General features: G+C 38.8%; 1 protein-coding gene across 5 annotated transcripts in view; it reads right to left on the minus strand.

Moving 5' to 3' along the window:
• The window catches only part of LOC5571516 (mpv17-like protein), a 518784-nt gene that overhangs the window by 59864 nt on the left and 437949 nt on the right, over positions 1-20971 (minus strand). For all 5 annotated transcript variants that reach the window (XM_021837283.1, XM_021837281.1, XM_021837285.1 and 2 more), the window contains one exon: positions 17797-17890. The gene's annotated coding sequence lies outside the window, so the exon portion shown is untranslated. The remainder of the gene's footprint in view (positions 1-17796; positions 17891-20971) is intronic.

The raw sequence follows: 20971 nt of genomic DNA on the forward strand, positions 1-20971 counted from the left end.
CTTTCGTCACTACTGGGTAGGTAGGTCAATTCATCCACGCGGCGTGTCTGGTAGGACGATATTAATAAAAAATAAATAAATAAAATAGGCATTGCCAAATCTTTCACTATTCAAAAACATAGATTTTAAGCTTCACGTATTTCTTTAAATTTTATGTTTTGTTCCTTGAAGAACATTATTTTAAAATGCAATCATTTTAGAATACAGTTGTATTGCTCTCAAGGAATATGTTAAGAAGTCAATGACTCCAGTAATTCTGATCTTTTCGATGCAATTCTAATATTGATGTTTCATCAAACTGATTAGTTTTAATATAATGATCAATGATACAAATATTTTGTTATTTTGAATGCTTGGAGTACATTTTCCTGAAATCATTAAAAAGCACTTGTTCCAGTCTGACTTAAGACCGACCAATAGAACCAATAGAACAGTATCAAAACTGCCTTATCTGCAACATCACCACATTTGTAGTAAAACCAATAGTCCAGTAGGAACAAATGCCAGTTCTCTGCTGTCTCACTCCATAGCGATTTGAAATAAGGGTAAAAAACTGCAATTAAAACGGCAATCATTAAACCTTATTTTTATGAATCGCACAATAATTATATACTCTTCATACTAAATTCAGCTGAATACTACAAATCAATGACGCAGCCATTACTTCAGAGCTTTTGCTGCTCGCTTTTGTTTAAGTGTCGTGTGACGATTTGCAGTTGTCGTTACCGTATACTCACAATTATATGGAACTTTATTCATCTTGGCCATTTGAAGTTTTATTATGCAATCAACAGATGACAATACCGCAGACAGACGTTCAAGTTTGTTCCTGCTTAACGTTCAACGCTCCGTCATCGTAATCATCGTCATCATCGTAAATTTTGAAATCACTGACGGATCCTGCCCCCTTAAAAGTCTGTCTGCGGAATAGAGATAGAAAACTATAGAGGACGAATGTCGCTAGGTGTTCCCTTTGTTCTCGCTCGGAAACATGTCGGGTACTGTCAAATTTCATACATTTTCGCGTTGACATTTTTAGCCCGCCTATATCCGCCAGCAAAAGATGTTCCGATAGCGACGCCAGCAACATTCTTCTACTATAGTATATAACCTCTATTGCCTATTGCACGGGGACGTCATAAGAAAATCGCTCTCTGTCCCTTCTTCGAGAAATCTGAAAACAACGGTGCCAATACCTGTCAAATTTGACAGGTTCTGGCACCATAGTTTTCAAGTTTTATTGAAGAGCGAAAAAGAGAGTATTTTGCAGTGAAATGCCTGATTGTCTGCGGCAATACTAGGGCTGTTGCACAGAGAACAAACGTACATCTTTAATCGTCAGCGTGTGTAAAGCTTTGTACTGGTCATATCAAAGTATGTCGTTATGCTCCTGTTACGCGGCGCTGTCATCAGAATAGGGTAGCTTCAATTCCGCCGCTCTATACATTTTGGCGCTAGTGTCACCATCAAAAATTGCCACTTGTCGCTAGCGTTGCTTTGTGTGCTAATGTATGTTGACGTTACTACTGCCATCGTGTGGTCGAAAGGCATTTGTATGTCGGGCTGTCTGCGTTGGCGGCTCTGATGTTTGATTCTAAACTTTACACATGATTTTGATGGAGTTTTGTTCGAGCCCCAATGTTCTCTGTGGCTGTAGTTAATCCAACCTATCGTTTTGTTGGTGAGTTGCAATGACGATGCTGCGCTACACGATAAGTTGTTCATCTGTAACAACCAGACAGTTCACCCATTCATCCCGAGGAGGATCGTGTTGAGTGGATGAGATGTGAAGGAGAGCGAAAGAAAGAAAGCACAACAGTCTATTTTGACGGCACCACAGAAAGTGTGCGCACCGCACGGAAAGAGACTGGCGCTTATTATAAATTGCGTTGGAAACAGGACTCCCCATTAGCACAGACAAACAGACATCACACTCTCATCATTGTCCATCGACCACCGGTCTATTCAAATATATCGTAGGTGGTCAACCCACCACCCGCAGCGCTCGCATCATTTTTGTTCGCGTTTGACGTTTACACACTACCGCGCCATCTGATGGCCCATCAGCCAAACACACCGATTTTAGCATTGAGCGAACATGTTCTCTCGACTATGATTTTGATCGCGATTTGTTCTAAGTGTTACGTCTGTTTGTCTGTGTCATAAGCGAGGAATCGTAAATAAGAGTGCGCGATTACGTCGGATCAGTTTGGTTTGGAGAAGAAATAAGAACGATCCGACTTAATCTCGCACTTTTATTCGCAATCCCGCACTTCTAACCACTTATAACAACCTATTTTGTGCACTATTCCGCTATCGGAATATGTTCTATGCTTTGGTCGATGTAAAAGTTTGTTCTAAAAGCAGTTCCACATATATTGCAACATGTTTCCGTGTAAAATAGTAGACAATAAAACTAATTTAATTCAAATGATTTGAAATTCTTATCAGTACAAACACAGGGAGGAAATGTTTATGCGGGATGCGCATAACGAAAAAAAAAATCTTCCAGAAATTACTCTAGAATTATTTGGGAAATTTCCCTGGGATTTTTCCTTAAATTTCTCTTGAATTCTTCTAAAACCCCTCTGGGATTTTTGTGGAAATCTTGGGATTATATCTGATATATTTCTTAGTTCTTCTGGAAATCTCGGTATTCTTCCAGATATCGCTCTGGAACTATTAAAAAAACATACGGGTCCTTTTGGTATTACTTATGGCATTCTTCCGGACATCCCTTTGTGGTTCTTCTGGCCACCTTTTTTGAGATTCTTGCAGGAATTTCTCTCTGATTTTTGCGTGTATCTCCTTGGCTTTTTATTTTGAATTAATGATAATTAAATTATATCGGAAAGGTGTACAGGTCGGACTCGATTATCCGGAGACTCGATTATCCGGGGACTCTATTTCGATTATCCGGAATTTTAGACTCGATTATCCGGAAATTGTTTTTTCTGTTCTTGTTTTTCAATTTTAATGCATAAATCTGAGATAATTTGGTATTGCACTATATAATATGAATGTTTTTGCAGTTTTGAACGTATTTAAGGAAAGGGGGGTTTGAAATTGTTTTTTTTGTGTATGCTGATAAAATTTTCGTTTTTCTTGTAAAGACTCCTACTGTTCCTAGAAATAATTTCTGGTAACGCCACCGCATCATATAGTCAAAACAACGAAAGAAGATAATATTTAAGTTCTTTTATCGGAGATTTCAATATATTTTTTAGTGTTTCGATTATCCGGAGTGAAAAAAAATCGATACCTCGGATAATCGAGTCCGACCCGTACTACGGAAAGTTCTACCGAAAACCTTGATGCAATTTTTCCGGATATTCCTAGAGAATTCTTTAAAAAAATATCCTACTACTTTACTAGAAATTCTTCAGGAAATATTTTTCAAAATGTTTCTAAAGCTATTCTGGAAATACTCCTCGGATTCTCTTGAGAATGCCTCTGGATACTTCCGGAAATCATCCGAGATTAGGCTTATTTGATGGTATCCCTTGGGAGGACATGTCCTCCTTTTTGATCATGTGTCCTCCCGTCCTCTCTTAGACTGAAAATGTCCTCCTTTTTCAGAGTGAGCAAATATAATATTTGATAGCCATTCACATCTTTTCCTTCTGTATTTTTTATTTTTTTTTTTTTAATATTTCTGTCTTGAATAAACTTTGTTGAAGATGCAATTTGAAAAAAAATGGGTGTAATAATAGTTTTCAAGTTTTTAAACTCTTCTATTATTCAAATCGCTGTTGTTTTTATTAAAAAGCGAAATGTTTCCCGATTTTTTTTATTTTGTTTTTGTTTTTGTAAGATTACACTACTTTTGAATTGTTTTCGGAGTATTGTTGATATGCTTATACTTTATAACTTGGAAGTCAAGCACACCCAATACGGTTACCCTTAATGTATCGTTATCCAGAATGTTAAAACCCCGAGAGTACTCTTATCCTGAATTTCTGTAAAAATATATGGCTAGTGAATTATTTGGGGTTAAAGTCAATTCCGGGATCAGTTGGGTGCGATAATATCTGATTTTATACGGGTTGCTAGCATTTGGGATATTGCAGAAGAATCAATGGCATCTGCGTCAGCCTACTAAACAGAAGGCCATGATTTCAATCCAATGACCATATTTTACAGAAAAAAAAAGTTTATGAAACCTGTTGCAAGGACGTAGCCAGAGCATTTCTCAATTTTGTAAAAAATAAATCAATGTCATCCTTTTTCAAAGCCAATCACACTAAATGTCCTCCTTTCTTAAATTTTCATCTGGTAAGCCTAGGTAAGCCTATCTATAGTCCATTTTACGAGACGTTTTTGAACAGCTGATCGCTTATTTTATGAATGAAATTTTGACAGTAGGCGGTGTCGTAACATGTGAAAGTAACAGCAATATCATCAGTGTTGCCGTTTCGTAAAATGGACCATCTGGTTACAGTAAAGGGGATCTTGTCTTATTAATGTTAGATCAAAACATTAAAAAATTTAATAATAATTTCGTCCAGATAACTATTTCTTATAAAAAAATAATTGTTCGGGATCCTTCGGTAGATTTTTGTTAGTAATATGTACAATAACAGCAAAAACCCTGTATTTTCGAAAATTGAAAGATTTTGAGACGCCATTTTTTTGTAACAAATCTTAGCCGTATACACGCCGTGATCCAGTCCAGAAGGTGCGCTGCCGTGGCAACGTGACTGCGATTGTTGGACTTTGGAACTGTACCGTGTTCGCCTTCTTGGGTTGGCCAGAATTGAAACCACCCAAGGGCAGTAGCCGGCTAAGACGTACCAACCTATTTTGAACGGGCAAACAGGCGTAAGGCGGTAGGCAAAGTTTCTTATCTCCCAGGGCGTGTTTGCTTCTGGCGGTGGGTGCAAAAGTATGAAACATTGCCTTCGTAACCACCAGGCAACGGTCGTGGACGTTGGTCTAAGTATGGAATTTCTTCAGAGAAACATAGCGTGAGATAAGGGATAATGAATGGCAATTCAGGTGTTGTATTAATGTCCAAGGGGGCTGATTTGTGTATTTGGTTTGTTATCACATCGAGTTGGCAATGTTTTTGAACCTTTGTTTTAACAAATGGCATCAGCTGACTGTGATCAGCTGTCGAAAACACTGACTGGTGACTGGCTGATAGGAAGGCATTGTGCATTTCGTTCAAGCATGAAGATTTACAATGATGTATTTATGGCTTAAAATTGGTTTTCTTAGCCTAGTACCTGGATGCGATTCACGAACTTTCTACGCTAAAAATTGTCTTAACTTAATAATTATTATTATTGTTCAAAACCACCCTAGATATTAAAAAAAATAATGTAATGTTTGAAATGACACTAATAAAGGAATTAAATAGAAAAACTAACTCTATAACTGCAATAATTACTGAGAAACTCGTTCGTTTCTTTCACGAATATAAAAGTAATGGATGCTCAAGATGTACTACGAGTTCACCTTCAGGCGTGCCCGGAAAGATACTGTGTCGTAAAACTGGAAAACTTTTCTCTCCGTATAAAGTTATAAGCATCGTTTGGAAATAATTAAAAGCGAAGTAAAGTTACCATAGTTCGAGTACAGATCCAGCAGTGGGCTGAATCTTGTGGGTTGCATTATTCCTCAAGCCAGAATTGCGAAGCCAGCGCAACGGTAAAGAATGCGTTTCCGAAAATTCCGTTTCCGTTGCGATAAGTGTTGGAAACAATGTTATGAGAAGTAAAAATTTTTGCGAGCTCAAAGCTCTTATAAAAGGGCATTCTTCTCGGCTCGGAATGAAAACTTCGCATCGGGAATGACTCAACCCAAAGCGAACGTCCATAACGTAGCAGAGGGGGAAAGTTTACGTGAGCGGACTTGAATTGAATTTTCCTTCTGCTCCTTGGGTTGGGGATGTGAATGTTCTCTAGAGGTATTCCAATTCCAAACTATAACTCTCTTCCCATTCCTATTCTTCGAGCTCCGACCAACTCTTACGTGCACTGTTTCTTCGGTCACGTTGGTGTGGGTTTGAGGTTGAAATAAAGTTGGAAAATACGGCCACTTATGTTCAGTTTTATGACTTTTATGGAAAATTCCAATGCACTCAGAGAATTCTTCGCTTGACGGCGACTGGAGTGTTTGCTGTTCCGTATGGCATTTCACCTTTTCATTTCAAGTTGGTAAGTCAATCCGTAAGAAGACGAACGCCATATAAAATCGAGTGGATGCAGTTCGATGTTTCGTCTCACTCTCAGGCGTATCGTGTGTCACCGTGATGCACTTGTTTGACGACAAAAACCTAGACTTACCAACCCTGCTCTAAAAGTTCAAATTTCCACTGCATCCGTCCCCGAGGGAGAATTTGATCTATCAAAGCCATGCTCATGTTGCACTTTTGCTTCAAACCAATCAACTTTTGTAGTCGTCGTACGAAAGCGAGACTATTCATGCGTACATCCTGATTAAAGCATTAATATTAAGAACTGAGACAGACACTTTTTCATCTCTTTGGACCACGATTCAAAATCATCGTTCATCCCTAGGGAGTGGAAAACGAATCCTTCTTTCACAGTTCATCATTTAGAATCCGACCAAAGCCTTAAAAACCACAACGGAAAAAAATATTGAATCATGCTCATTTCTTTGGCATAATTTATACCGTATTTCTCAAACCCCCTCCAACACGCGGACAGTGGATATCTTCAGAGAGCTGCTATTAAGTATTTCCATGACAGAACGCCAATCGCGTAGACACTATCTTTTCCAAATTGAATGAAACTTTGCATATATTATTCATGTATATTCGTTTTTGTTCGATTCCACAACCAACTAATGACAGGAACACTAGCGTACTGAGAAGAATTCAAAACAATCAAAGGTTTACAGTAAATCTTGTAATAACCTTTCTTTATTCAAATAGCAATCCAACAAAACTTGTACTTTTCTCCATACTCTAGACAACAATAACATCCACATGCACTTCTCAATGTTCTTTAACCCGTATACTGCCCATATTCGCATAACAGTCCCATGTCGACTTATGACCATTTTGCGATTTTTGCACAAATCAGCTCAACATCGTCAGAACCCCAATAAAAACTGCTAAAATAGAAGCCTTTGTTTCTAACTTTTCATGGAACCATACTAGAAACAAAATTGTTTTATAGTAAATTTGAGCCATCCCGGTGACCCGAAAATGGTCATTTCTAGGGTCAGTCAAATGCAGGACGCATGGTTATCTTATTCAATAGTTTCCAAATGGTTTACGCTGACGCTTTTTTCTCTAAATTCCATGATAAGGTGGTCACATTATAACCGATTTCGGAAACTATCTGTAATTTGAAATTTGCCTACCTACAGCTCAGTACTCTTTTCATCCGACCTCACCCAGTGACCCACCACAATATCTCCAACCACAGGAACATTCCCGAGATCAGTAGGCTGCTTTTAGAAACTCGATATGTGTACGACTATGCTGACAAAAAATAGTTGAAATCCGATAAGTATTCGCTGAGCTATGAGAGTTTTAGTATTATTTCTTTCATTCAGGCCTATATGGGTTAAGGACATTGGAGTCTTTCATTATCCTACCAGGGTCGGACACTAAACTGAATAGCGCCTTCTGATCAGGGATTGAATCCTGAGAAAATTGAGAGAATCGCTCACGTATCGCTCTCTGTAACTATCATAACATGCTGCACATTATGAGAGACTGTTAATCGTATACTGCTACAACTTTGATCAGATTGGGGGGACAGTAGTGTATGATAAAACCCCTCTAAACATGCTCTAATCCTGGGGGACACTATTGCTATTGGAAGTTCGTGGATTGTTTATCGTGCCAGTAAAGAAAAATAGCTATCCCCAACGGTAAACAAGCGAGTAAAATGGGTTTTATCATCGCTCTCTCTTTGGGGCTCTCGCTCGCTGCTTCCATTTATCAGACTTGTTACACCTTGCGATACAATGACGATCGTGGACCGCAACAGATGGGATGTTTTTTTTGCTTGCTTTGATCGTGCTTCATACTCAAATGAGAGCGAATTCTGCAAAGCCTGCTTCTGATTTTTTACCAGTGCACTGTGTTTTATTTCGTCGATTTCATGCGCTTTTTGAATAGCGCCCAAACCGTTGATTTTAGCGATATAGTTTGTTCGGAGAAGTTTCTTGGTATATTAAAGCGCATCTTCTGATGAAAAAACTTTTGTGATCAATTGGCTCGCATTGGCAGACGCGTGATGATCGACGGGGATGAGTTCGAGGTGGTGGACGAATTTGTATGCCTCGGATCATTGATAACGTCAGATAACAACTGCAGCAGAGAAATTCGAAGACGCATCATTGCCGGAAGTCGTGCTTACTACGGACTCCACAAGACCTTGCGGTATGGTAAACATCACCTGCGGACGTTTAGAAGTAATCATACCATCTACCAGAGCTGCGGCAACACACGTGAGCTGGGAACAGTTTTCATAGTGATGAATGATATGCAAAGACACGTGATCGGATGGTGACCGATCAATGAACGAATGTGCAAGTTAAGAATCAAAGGCCGATTCTTTAACTTCAGCATAAACATTCCGAAAGCACTGATGATGACAAGGACGCATTTTACGCGCAGCTCGAACGCAAGTACGACCGCTGCCAAAGCCACGACGTCAAGATCATCGTAGGAGATTTGAACACTCAGGTTTGCCAGGAGGAGGAATTCAGACCGACGATTGGAAAGTTCAGCGCCCACCGGCTAACGAACGAGAACGGCCTACGACTGATAGATTTTACCGCCTCCAATAATATGACCATTCGTAGCACCTATTTCCAGCACAGCTTCCCGTATCGGTACACCTGGAGATCACCTCAGCAGACAGAATCGCAAATAGACCACATTTTGATAGAGGGACGGCACTTCTCCGACATAACCGACGTCAGAACGTGGTGCTAACATTGACTCCGACCACTACTTGGTGATGGTGAAACTGCGCCCAAAACTCATCAACGATGTATGGTACCGGCGCCCGCCTCGGTACAATCTAGTGCGACTGAAACAACCGGATGTCGCCAATGCGTACTTGAGGCAGCGTTGCCGGATGAGGGCGAGCGCGATAGGGCCCCTTTTGAAGACTGCTGGAGGACGGTCAAAGCAGCCACTAACGACGCTGCCGAAAGCATTGACGGATATGTGGAACGGAGCTCAAGAAACGATTGGTTCGACGAAGAGTGCAAGGAGGTTTTAGAGAAGAAAAATGCAGGGCGGGCTGCAATGCTGCAGCATGGTACACGACAAAACGTGGAACGATACAGACTGAAGCGGAAACAGCAAACCCGCCCATTCCATTCCGGGACAAAAAGCGCCGCCTGGAAGAGGTGGAATGCCAAAAGATGGAGTTGCTGTATCGTTCTCAAGAAACGCGGAAGTTCTATCAGAAGCTCAACACATCCCGCAAAGGCTTCGTGCCGCGAGCTGAAATGTGCCGGGATAAGGATGGGAGCATCTTGACGGACGGACGCGCGGTGATCGAAAGGTGGAAGCAGCACTACGATGAACACCTGAATCGGAGCCGAACTCATCAAAATGGGCCCGCACAGGTTGGCCGCTTGTCTGCATCGGCTGATAGTCAGAATCTGGGAAACGGAACAAGGCGTTATTGCTGATGGCTTTGGAAGTTTGATTTTTGATGCACTTTGTCCATCACACTTTTTTCTTGTGCACACACAGTTGCCAGAAAACAAAATGTAAATTTGTCAATTATTAAACTTTTTATATGAAACACTTTAAAAAGTCCATGCGACTGGCAACTCTTCTCATCTGTTCGACAACAATAAAAAGAAGTAGCAAGTCAATAACAACGAACGTATTTTTCTGTCCTCGACCGTGAACAACGTTTCTGTGTTTTTGATTTGTTTTGAGGTATTTATATAAAAATTGTGGTAAAACAGTTTGGTTTCATACGAATTCTGGTGATTTTGATAATTTTTTAGCTCAATGGACGACGACGTAAGAAGTAAATCCATTGGATGACGTGAACTAGGAGGACGATTCCGACAACTACCCAGTTGAGGCCCTGGACGAAGACGATCATCCCATGGTTCTTCCCTTGGATTACGATGATGGAACGGACGATTCCATGTTCAAACATGACGTGCATGATGACCCGATGGAAAAATCTGTAACCGCGAATCAAAAAACCAACTTGTCGCTGTGTGCCTCTTTCTTCAAGCGTTTTTCAAACTAAACAAGAACACCCAAGAAACACAGGAATGATGCTCTAGGGCGGCGAACAAATTCCCACGATAAACTAGTCGTTTCCCTTTAGCTCCATAGCCGCGGTTCCTCAACACACCTTTGTTGTCTAGCGGTACCTCATCGAGGAACACTAAATGATAGATGTCCCAATCGAATGAGTTCATTTCTGCACAGTATCGAAGAATTTCGTATTCTTTAATTCGAATAACCCTACGTTCTAATGCCTTCCAAGTGAATCCTTCAGTGTGCAGAATTCTACAAATACTGGAACCACTGATTTTTACCTGTAAATGTTGGTAGAATAGCTCTTGACGTTCCTCCAGGTATAGCACCGGATTTTGATGGTACAAGGCCACGATCCATTGCCGATGTTTTGCACTGAATTTGCGGAACACTTGGTGGCGCTGCTTTGAACAAATTAAACCATTTTCTTCGTAGGAGGCATCTATCCAGCTACTGATGGTTGATTTTCTCTTCCGGTATATTAGGGCAAGCTGGATCCTTGTTTTTCCGAGAAAATAATAGTCTTAGAGGCAATGATACTTTATATTCGTGCTGGCGTGTGTATGCTGAACATTCTGGAGAATTGCGTTGACCATTTTGAGGACAGAATGTTTTTTTTTCAACAAAAATAGATCGAAAGGTTTCAGAACCAGAAATTTAGAAACAATCAAAACAAAACAGTCACTTCAGTCCATACAACAGACGTTCAATTTTGACATTAGTCGATGTCAAAATTGTGTCAGATCAACATGGTTGCATTGATGATCACACTTCGGTAACCGTCACACTTCCATACTGTGCGGTTCGATTTGGTAGGAACAGCGCAATATATGTCCTATCTACAAAAAAGGCGACAAACTGGAGTGTGACAATTCTCGTGCAACCAGTATCCTAAACGTCGCCTACAAAGTGCTATCCCAGATTATCTTCGGTCGTCTATCACCTATAGCAAACGAGTTCGTGGGAAGTTATCAAGCAGGTTTCATCGACGGCCGCACGACAACGGACCAGATCTTTTTCGTGCGGCAAATCCCCCAAAAATGCCGTGAGTACCAGGTCCCTACGCACCATTTGTTTATCGATTTCAAGGCGGCATACGATAGTATCGACCGTGTAGAGCTATAGAGAATCATGGACGAGAACAGCTTTCCCGGGAAGCTCACAAGATTGATCAGAGCAACGATAGATGGTGTGCAAAACTGCGTGAAGATCTCGGGCGAACACTCCAGTTCGTTCGAGTCTCGGCGGGGACTATGACAGGGCGACGGACTTTCGTACCTGTTGTTCAATATTGCGCTTGAAGGTGTCATACGGAGAGCCGGACTTAAAGTCGAGGCACGATTTTCACGAGATCCGGACAATTTGTTTGCTTCGCGGACGACATGTGTATTATTGGGAGAAAATTTGAAACGGTGACAGATTTCTTCACCCGCCTTAAACGCGAAGCAACAAGAGTCGGGCTAATGGTGAATGCGTCGAAAACAAAGTACACGCTGGTTGGCGGAACTGAGCGCGACAGGGCCCGCCTAGGAAGCAGTGTTACGATAGACGGGGATACATTCGAGGACGAGTTCGTCTACCTCGGCTCCTTGTTGACGGCTGACAACAAAGTTAGTCGGGAAATACGAAGGCGCATCATCAGCGGAAGTCGTGCCTACTATGAGCTTCAAAAGAAACTGCGGTCAAGAAAAATTCACCCCCGCACCAAAGGCACGATGTACAAAACGCTCATAAGACCGGTAGTCCTCTATGGGCATGAGACGTGGACTATGCTCGAAGAGGACTCTTGGGGTTTTCGAACGCCGAGTGCTAAGGACGATCTTCGGCGGCGTGCAGGAGAACGGCGTGTGGCGGCGAAGGATGAACCACGAGCTCGCTCAGCTCTACGGCGAAGGTAGCTAAAGCTGGAAGGATACGCTGGGCAGGGCATGTTGCAAGAATGCCGGACAACAACCCTGTAAAGATGGTGTTCGCTACGAATCCGGTCAAAGCAAGAAGGCGTGGGGCGCAGCGAGCTAGGTGGATTGACCAAGTGCACTAGGACCTGGAGAGCGTGGGGCAGAACCGAGGATGGAGAGAAGCGGCCATGAACTGGGTAAATTGACGAAATATTGATGGCGATGTTTTGTCAAGATAATTGATGTAAAACCAAATAAATAATAAAATAATGGTAAATAAAATATGAGAAACTGGATTTTTAAACTTTTTAGAATTTCGAATCGCCTTGAAAAATATTCGAAAAGGATTGAAAACGGTTAGAATTAGAAAAAAAATCTTATAACCAAATTGAAAGAAAATTGTGCGTAGACGCTGTTTTGCAAACAAATCGGAAATATGTTTGAGCATTTGACAATTCTAAACTTTACTATTATGACTTTAATAGACCTTAAAATTCTCAAGAAAAAAAAACCGAAGCAGATGGTATTGGGAAAAACGGATTTATATTTATTTTAACAAGGAATTACTATGATTTGTCCTTAAGCGTATTTTTTAGAATCTTGGTTGTTTATTGTTTCTATAGTTGTAAATTTCCAAATCATAAATATCCTTTCCTTTATAGGGCCTTTTCAATACGTAGTCTTGTGAATTTTAAATGTTATATTGGAAGGCTATAAACACACTTGAAAAGTTTAAATTACATTGAAAATAATCAGAAAAAGTCATTTTACTTGCGTTCCGGGCTGGAAAAGCTCTATTGCTTGTTCTTTTGGAGATTTTCCTTGGAATGGAGAACAATTTCAACTGCTCCACGCTAGTCGAATGACCACAACCACAGCCATCGCTGGATTTCATTATGTTTCAGCTATTCAGTACATCCAACATCCATACTTTGCGGTCGGCAACCGCAAGACTTCTCCGAGGCGAGCATACCGTCCGTTAAACCCCCTCACTCCCCACCACGCTGTCGACGGCGGTTCAAAAGGATACAGTACAGAGACCTTCAATGGTGGACTGCTTGCATTGGAATGACTTGAACTCGAATGGGAAATATGAAGCACCGCAGAGGAGCGCCAGAGAAGATGCCCCGAGAAAGAAACCACAGCCGGAGCCGGAGTCTGGGCGAGTGATGGTTTTTGAAAAGGTTCCTTTCGTTCCATTCGAAGGGATCAGGATGGTGGGAGAAGGCATCTCTGTATGCGCCGTTTGAATGTTGTCAGCCACAGAAGTCAAATTTGTCTTACTTGGGACCCGTCATTGCAGTTTATTTACTGTGAAAAGTTGTGCACTCCTCCAAAGTATAAAAGTTAGAAAACATGACTTTTCGTCAGAATTGTTTTTCTATACTTTGGCGTTATGGATTTATACTTTATTAAAAGTTGAACCAGCATACTAGCCAAATGTTTATTCAAGTTAATAGATAGCTTCCAAAACGATCTTGAACAACGTACAGTTTTGTCGTAAGCATAAAAATTGTGCCTCTCCAAAATGTTTGAGAAGTAGTTTAAAACTTCCGACAAAACGCAGCAGTCTTCTTTCTATGCAATTTGAAAGAAAACTTTGGTTCTCAGAATGCAGATTTTGAATCCCGCCTGATTTCAACAAATTCGGAAATTCTGACCACAATTGGCATCTCCCTTTGCTTCCTCACTTGAATCGGCGAGCTTGAGCATGAGATCTGCTTCAATTTGCTGCTCGGACAATGGAAATAATTTTCTGCAATATAATCTCTGAATCTTTGAATATTGTGAAAGCAAATGCTAATGAATATTATTATGCAGCGTTCTCCAATATCTTCTCTAAGAGTTTTTTACAAAGACTTTTCATCGATTGTTTTAAGGGATTGTTTTAAACCTTTGGATTTCTCTTTAGAGATTTCATATGGGGGTACTCAGTTCATTCAAGAACTTCTTCGGAGATCCCACCAGGGATGCATCTGAAGTTTTCTTTAGAATTACATCCAGCAATATACTTCGGCCTATAGGAATATTTTTTAACAATATTCCTATATTTTCAATGGTCCATGATCGCCTCTCCACAGTAGTGGTGGAATAATTTATCTGGAAGCAACCAGAAACTTTGGTTACTCGTACCGTTCCGTTTCGGCTGTGTGCAACTGAAGTACAGTTGGTACTTAGCCACAGAATAAATAAAACGTGTTCTCAAACTTTGAATAATTACAAAGTGCTTTACCCCATTTATTGTCTCGCTGTGTGGAATCGCTGCGCTATACCAACATTATTGTGTGGCCATCGTTTTCCTCCGGGCTGTCGGTGTAACGTGACCTTTTGTTGTGAGTTCCGAAAGTTATGGAAAGTTAAGCACTATTTTTCGTTCTGATAGGGAAAATTTTACCGCTTGGTACTCACTGGTGCCAGTTTGGTCGTATGTATAATTCATGATATTTAAGTTTTTATTGCAACGTGTTCGTCTGGGACTCGCTCATGAGAACGTGCCATAGCCACGGGTAGTGCGACTTTGAGTTCTTTTTACATCAATGGTGGCTGTTACGACAAATGCAAAAGGCAAAAGTATTCTTAGACAGAGGAAAATACATAATCAAACAGAAATTATGTTCCATCGCACAAGAGATTCGATGCAAAATAAATCGTAACGAATCTCACACTTCAAAGGTAGTCATTTTTCATTTTCCAGATTTAATCCAACTTAGTCCCCTTCGAAGCGTGGGTAACTGCAAGAAGGAAATCCAATCCAAGACCTTTTGCCATCGCAACTCCCCTTCTGCTTCAACATCCCAACAGAATTCGCTTCGTTCCCAACTCGAAAACGTTCCGTATTAAAGCCATATAAGTATACATAGACCGCAACGCTCGGTAGATACCGAAATGCTCCCAACTCATCCCAGAAAACCGTTCGACGATTGAAGAGACGCTCTTTACCAGTGATCCTCAGCCTAATTGATGGTGCGGGCCACTGTGGTGCTCACAGAGCTTAGCGCGGGCCGCATTTACCACTCACCGCCCACAAATTACATAACGCTCAAAGAGGGGGAGAGGTGGGTTCAAGCGTTACGACTCATACTACATTGTGAATATTTTCATCCGAAACGCAGGATGAAATCTTCTAATGTAAGCGTTACGTAATAAATGGATGCTGCCTAACGATTGATCAAAACATGACGCCAAATTGTTTAGTAAACATAGAAGAGTTAAAACTCGAACTCTTGAAAAAAAACTATTTGAAAAATTGAAATTGGAAGCTTGAAAATTTATAAAGTTTGACTGAGATTCAGCTAACAAATGATCAAATTTCTTGGTAATAAACCGCAATTTAATGATACTCGGCAGTTCATTACGGGTATCAGTTTTGTTTGCTGATTAAAAAATAGTCAGTACTGAAATTTAAGTGTTAGGAAAATCCACGACACAAAATTCAGCGTGATCTCAGAGTTAATAAGTCGGTATGATTTGAATGTATTTCTATAATTACGAACTCCAGTTTTCCCGATTGAGCTTGATGTCGGCTGTAAGCAAAACGTTTGTTTAAGCAAGAAATTCAAAGAACATCCAATAATTGAAATCAACCTAATAGCAAAAATTCCATTTCAATAGAACTTCTTTGCTATCAATCAACTTAGACATCTAAAGAAATAACTGTGAAACAGCAAAATCCGTACCTGAATCGAAAAATTCTGTAAAGTGTGCTCTCATTGCCTGTCCTGACTTTTCAAACGTTACAATTTTCAAAAGACTATGATCATTTTTATATACTAATTCCTCATTTTCTGAGGTCTGAGACTAAGGGAATCGTTTTTCAGATATTGAGCAAATTTATTTCGATTCCTGATCATCATTCAAATAATTGACATGTAGAATTGCTAATAATATTATTCCATGATTTTAGTGGTATACTGCTCTAAACCATGTCATCATAAAATCATATTCTGCGGGCCACATTACACTAATTTTCAAAATCAGTTCGCGGGCCGCACAAAACCTCTCTAGGGGCCGCATGCGACCCGCGGGCCGCAGTTTGGTGACCACTGCAGCTTTCCCATCTGGCTTTGATGTTGTTCTCGCTCAAATTAAATCATAATATTTTGATAGCATTAAATCACAGGGAGTCCTCTTTTTGTCCCTTTTCTGTATTATATAAATATTGCTCGTCCGACACGGCACAGTGCAGAAGAGATCATGGAGGGAAACTGAACGAGACGACCTGACCCGTTGTTGGTTGCTGAATGAAAGTATTCGATGAGGAATGGGGTGTTGCCATGCCAAAGTTGAGCTAGCTGTCCGTAAAATTCGATGTTATGTCACCAGGAAGCATTCCAACTCCAAGGGAGAGAAATGGTTGGATTTTTACTCAGGTAAACGGGGAGCATGGATGCCAAAACAATGCTACAATTAAAGAAAAAGCAATAAGACCACTTCAGAAAAACAAGTTTTACGCGCTGATTTTTGTTTGACCTTCTTTCAAATAATACATTTTTATATAACTGTTCTTTCAAGTTATCACTCTTATGGTCAATACTCAAATTTATATAATAAATTAATTACTACGGCTAGAAAAATAGACAAATTTATATTTGAGTTTAGAAACATGAGAGTCAAAAAAAATTAGAGCAGTACAGCTAAAACTAAATGGTTTAAACATTTCACAAGACTTCAATGTAATTTATTATTGTGGTGGAATGTTCTGACTATATATAAGAGTTACGTAAATTTCTTCGACAATAATCCAAACAGTATGTGTAGATTTAACTGTGTAGATGCGTATTTACCTTTCCATAGTACTCTATTAATAGCCTTTTAACATGATTTAACAAGCCAAACATTTTATTTTAGTTGGTCGTGGGTATATGAATGAACTCTGATATATTAACGGTTTCTGCTACTCAGTAGCTAAGTCACAAAATGGTATCAATTTAATAGCTACTAAATCATCTCTACACAAAGGGTCAGGCATTGCAGAACTCGTTCTCATTTGATTTGGAAGCACGATCAAAGCAAGCGAAGAAAAACATCCCAATGCGGTCCATGATCGGCTATGTTTCGCAAATTGAAACAAGCTTGATAAACAGCAGCAGCGAACGAGAGTCCCAAAGAGAGAACGATGATAAAAACCACTATTCTCACTTATTTACCATTGGGGTGTTTTATTGTACTGGTATGATAAACAATCCCCGAACATACGATAGAAATAGTGTACCCCAGGTTTGAAGCTTGTTTAGATGCGTTTTATCATGTACATTTATCCTCCGATTTAATCAAAGCTGTAGCAGAAGATGATTAACAAGTTTTCATTATATGTTGCGGATCATGGTTGTTATAGAGAGCAATAAGCGAGAAATACTTTTCTTCAATCCCTGTATCTGGTACAAAACGAAAGACCCACGAAAATTTTAAAATTTAGCAATATATTTCGGGCTACATTGTGGACTGAAAACTGAGAATTTCGTTAGTGGGATTGTGTATATCAGATAAACATTTCAGAAAATAATCTGGCATCATTGAAATCAAAGCAGAACTAGAAGTTAAATTATAGAATTGAAATTTATTCTACATGTGCAGTGAAGTGACACAGTTGGTCTCGCCAAACGGACTCTCACCGCTCCTCTCACACAAACCTAATAAGCATTATTGTAGAAACAGCTTCCTTCCACTTACCACAAATTTATCTTCCAAATCGTCCCCCAACTGACAGCTCTCTCTTTGCAAGCACTTCGGTATATCCGGTGGGTGTATTGACAGGGCCTCGGATCTGAAAAGAGAGATAACATTTTCATTAAATCTTCTTGAACTAATTTCGAAAATACTTGAAACGGAACTCATTCAATTTGAAACAACGATCATAATGCTGAGTCGAACGTGGATAAAACAACGCAATGAGGTGCGAGACGAATGAGGAGAGGGAACTGTTGGGACGTAAAAGCAAATACAGTGATTCATTTTCATATTCGTACAGTGAAAACAGTGTCACACCAAGTTAGTAAAAACTATTAAATAAAGCATCTAGTTTAAAATAATCTATCAATAATGAAGAAACAGGATTCACCTACAGGTCGATAATAATGAACTGATTCCAATTAATTGCATCTTCGGATTAATGGAAAATTATTAAATTTTTGTTTGAAAACTAAAGTTTTTATGATTGTTCAAATCCTTCATATAATTGTTCACATTTATTAGAATAGCAAAGGGATGTATTAAAGAAGGTAATAGGTGTAGGTGACAAAAACCTAGTTTAAAAATCACTAGATACCTTGCAGCGACTCAACAACGAAATCGCGGCGTTTTTTTGTCGTTGTCGCTGAAAAAATCGCTTGGATTTGGGGGAGCCTTCAGAAACCCGGATAAAATATACAATACAAAAACAATATAATGTATTGTAACAGCACCATTCAATATATTGGAAATACAATACAGTATATTATAAAATGACAATACAACTACAGAACAATATATTGTTTTGAACAGTTCACTGTATGATATATGAGAATTTTGCAATATAATGTATGGGTGGTTAGGTATCGTAACAATACAAATATAGATATTTTCTCATACATAAATTTTGAAAATACAATACGATATATTGTTTATGTATTGTCTTGATTAGCAATTCGTTTATTGTTGTACAATACAAAAACAATTCAACGAACTGTATTTCAATTAGTGGTGAAAAGTATAGAATTTGTATTTTGTATGGATTGTCCCCCAACTTACCGGATATTCATACCAAAAGTAACAAAATAATTTTAACTTTTATATAAGTAAAGATATATTCGTCGTTACAGCTAATGTCAAGTGACTTCTAAAAATCTACTTAGTTTTACATTTTGAATATTTTTCACCCAACATTTCTTGCTTTCTGAATTTGTTTTGTTTACTTCTTTCAGCAAAGCTACATAGAAAAAAGCAACAGTTGTTTTACGCGAAAATAGGAATTTGTTCAAAATTGTAAGGTATAAAACCAATTAAAAACAATACAGTGTTCTGTTACAATATATAATATTGTTTTTGAATTGTATATCCAAACAAGAATAATGTTGTTTCGATATTCAATTACAATACGCTGTATTGTATCCAATACATTATATTGTGCATTAATGGTTTATTCCATTCACTGAATGATACGTTTTTATCCGGGAATCATGTCATTCACCATTATTATTTGATTTCTGAAAATAGTTGTGTAATGATTAATAACATAACTCCAAACAGTTGCGTTATGAGAAAGCATTACGTAATATTCAATACAGAATATTACCGCACTGCATAATTCAGTGCAGCAAAGTAGGCCGTTTTATGGCATATTGACGTGATGAATAACAGCCTATTACGATGAGAAATTGCGAAAAGTTATTCTCTGCAATTCCGTTGCAAATCAGTCAACTTTTCATTGAGAAGATTCACAACATAACGGCCTGCTTTTCCTACAGAAGAAAAACAATGATGAAAAGTGCTATTTTCAGTACTGTTTTCGGTGCTGATACACTCTTAAAAATAATGAAAATTACTCTGGACGTAATTCTGGTTATGACAGAATGACACTTGATGTAAGTGATGGAACGACACAAAAACGTGTCCTTGAAGACGTATTGAACAAAAAATGTAATTTTACATGTTAAAGGACACGAATATGACGGTACTGTGATCGACATTTCACGAACCAGACACTAACGTATTTGAAATTGAACACAAATTCACGTCATTCGGCTCGCTTCTTTTATGTGCATCCCAAAAGACGTAAATCACATTATTTTTTGGTACTGTGTAAGTAACACTTTTTAGTACTGTTTTGGGAGGCGCCAATCAAATATCTCGGTATTTTCTACCATAGCATCTGATTTCATATCCGATGTGTGATCCGATCCGATAAAAACTGGTGATACTGGTTTGGGATCGGATCGTCCAGCATTCGTAGAGGTAGTAGCAGAGCCCGTTACTGTGCGCGTCTTACTTGTTCTGTCCTCTAACACTTGTCCGCCTAACATATTCGTCACTTACACGGACGACGAAGCCTCAAAATCAGTTGGAACGCTAAATTCCACCCACTATATCTCGGCTGTCCTAAACCCGATTTACAAAATTTTGGCACCTACAGAAATGTATGGGCTTCTAGATTCATGATAGATTTTTGAAATATTTTTGGAAACTACTGTTTGATTTGTAGTACTTAAAACATCGGAGCAAGTCCTAAAAAAAACGAAATTTTGCAAATGCCTGTACACAACTTGAAATTTATCGCGATAACCTCTAGATTTTTGTATTGTATGATGATTAAATTAGCGTAATCAAACAATTGGCATTGAATTTTTGATTTTAAGCCATTCAAATAACTGCAATATATTCACAAAACTGCGTAGAATACAGAAAAAATGCATTTTCAACTATAACTTGAAATTTATCGCGATGACCCAAACATTTTATGATCTTAAAATATACTTATATTTAAGGCCATCAAATTTGCAGAACACTGATAATAAATTTCTGTACGGAAAACTACAATATTTTCTCAAAATACTGAAAAATACAGAAAAATATAGGTTTTCTACAGTAATTTCTTATTTATCGCAATGACTCATCAGTTTTATAATTTTAAACTCTTTGTATATTCATGAGAAACAAATTTGCTGAACATCATTGATAGCTGTTTATTCAAAGAAATACAACATTTAAACAAAATCTTGTATAATACAGAAAATTCTCAAATTTCTTCTGCAATTTATTGATTGTCTTTAGATCAATTAAAAGATTTGAAGTATTTTTAGTTATAAAAATAAGTATATTTACAGAACATTTTTGATATTTTTTAAAGAACTACAACAGTTTCACAAAACTA

The sequence above is a fragment of the Aedes aegypti genome, chromosome 1 (assembly GCF_002204515.2).
Source record: "Aedes aegypti strain LVP_AGWG chromosome 1, AaegL5.0 Primary Assembly, whole genome shotgun sequence".
In the NCBI taxonomy this organism is placed as follows: domain Eukaryota; kingdom Metazoa; phylum Arthropoda; class Insecta; order Diptera; family Culicidae; genus Aedes; species Aedes aegypti.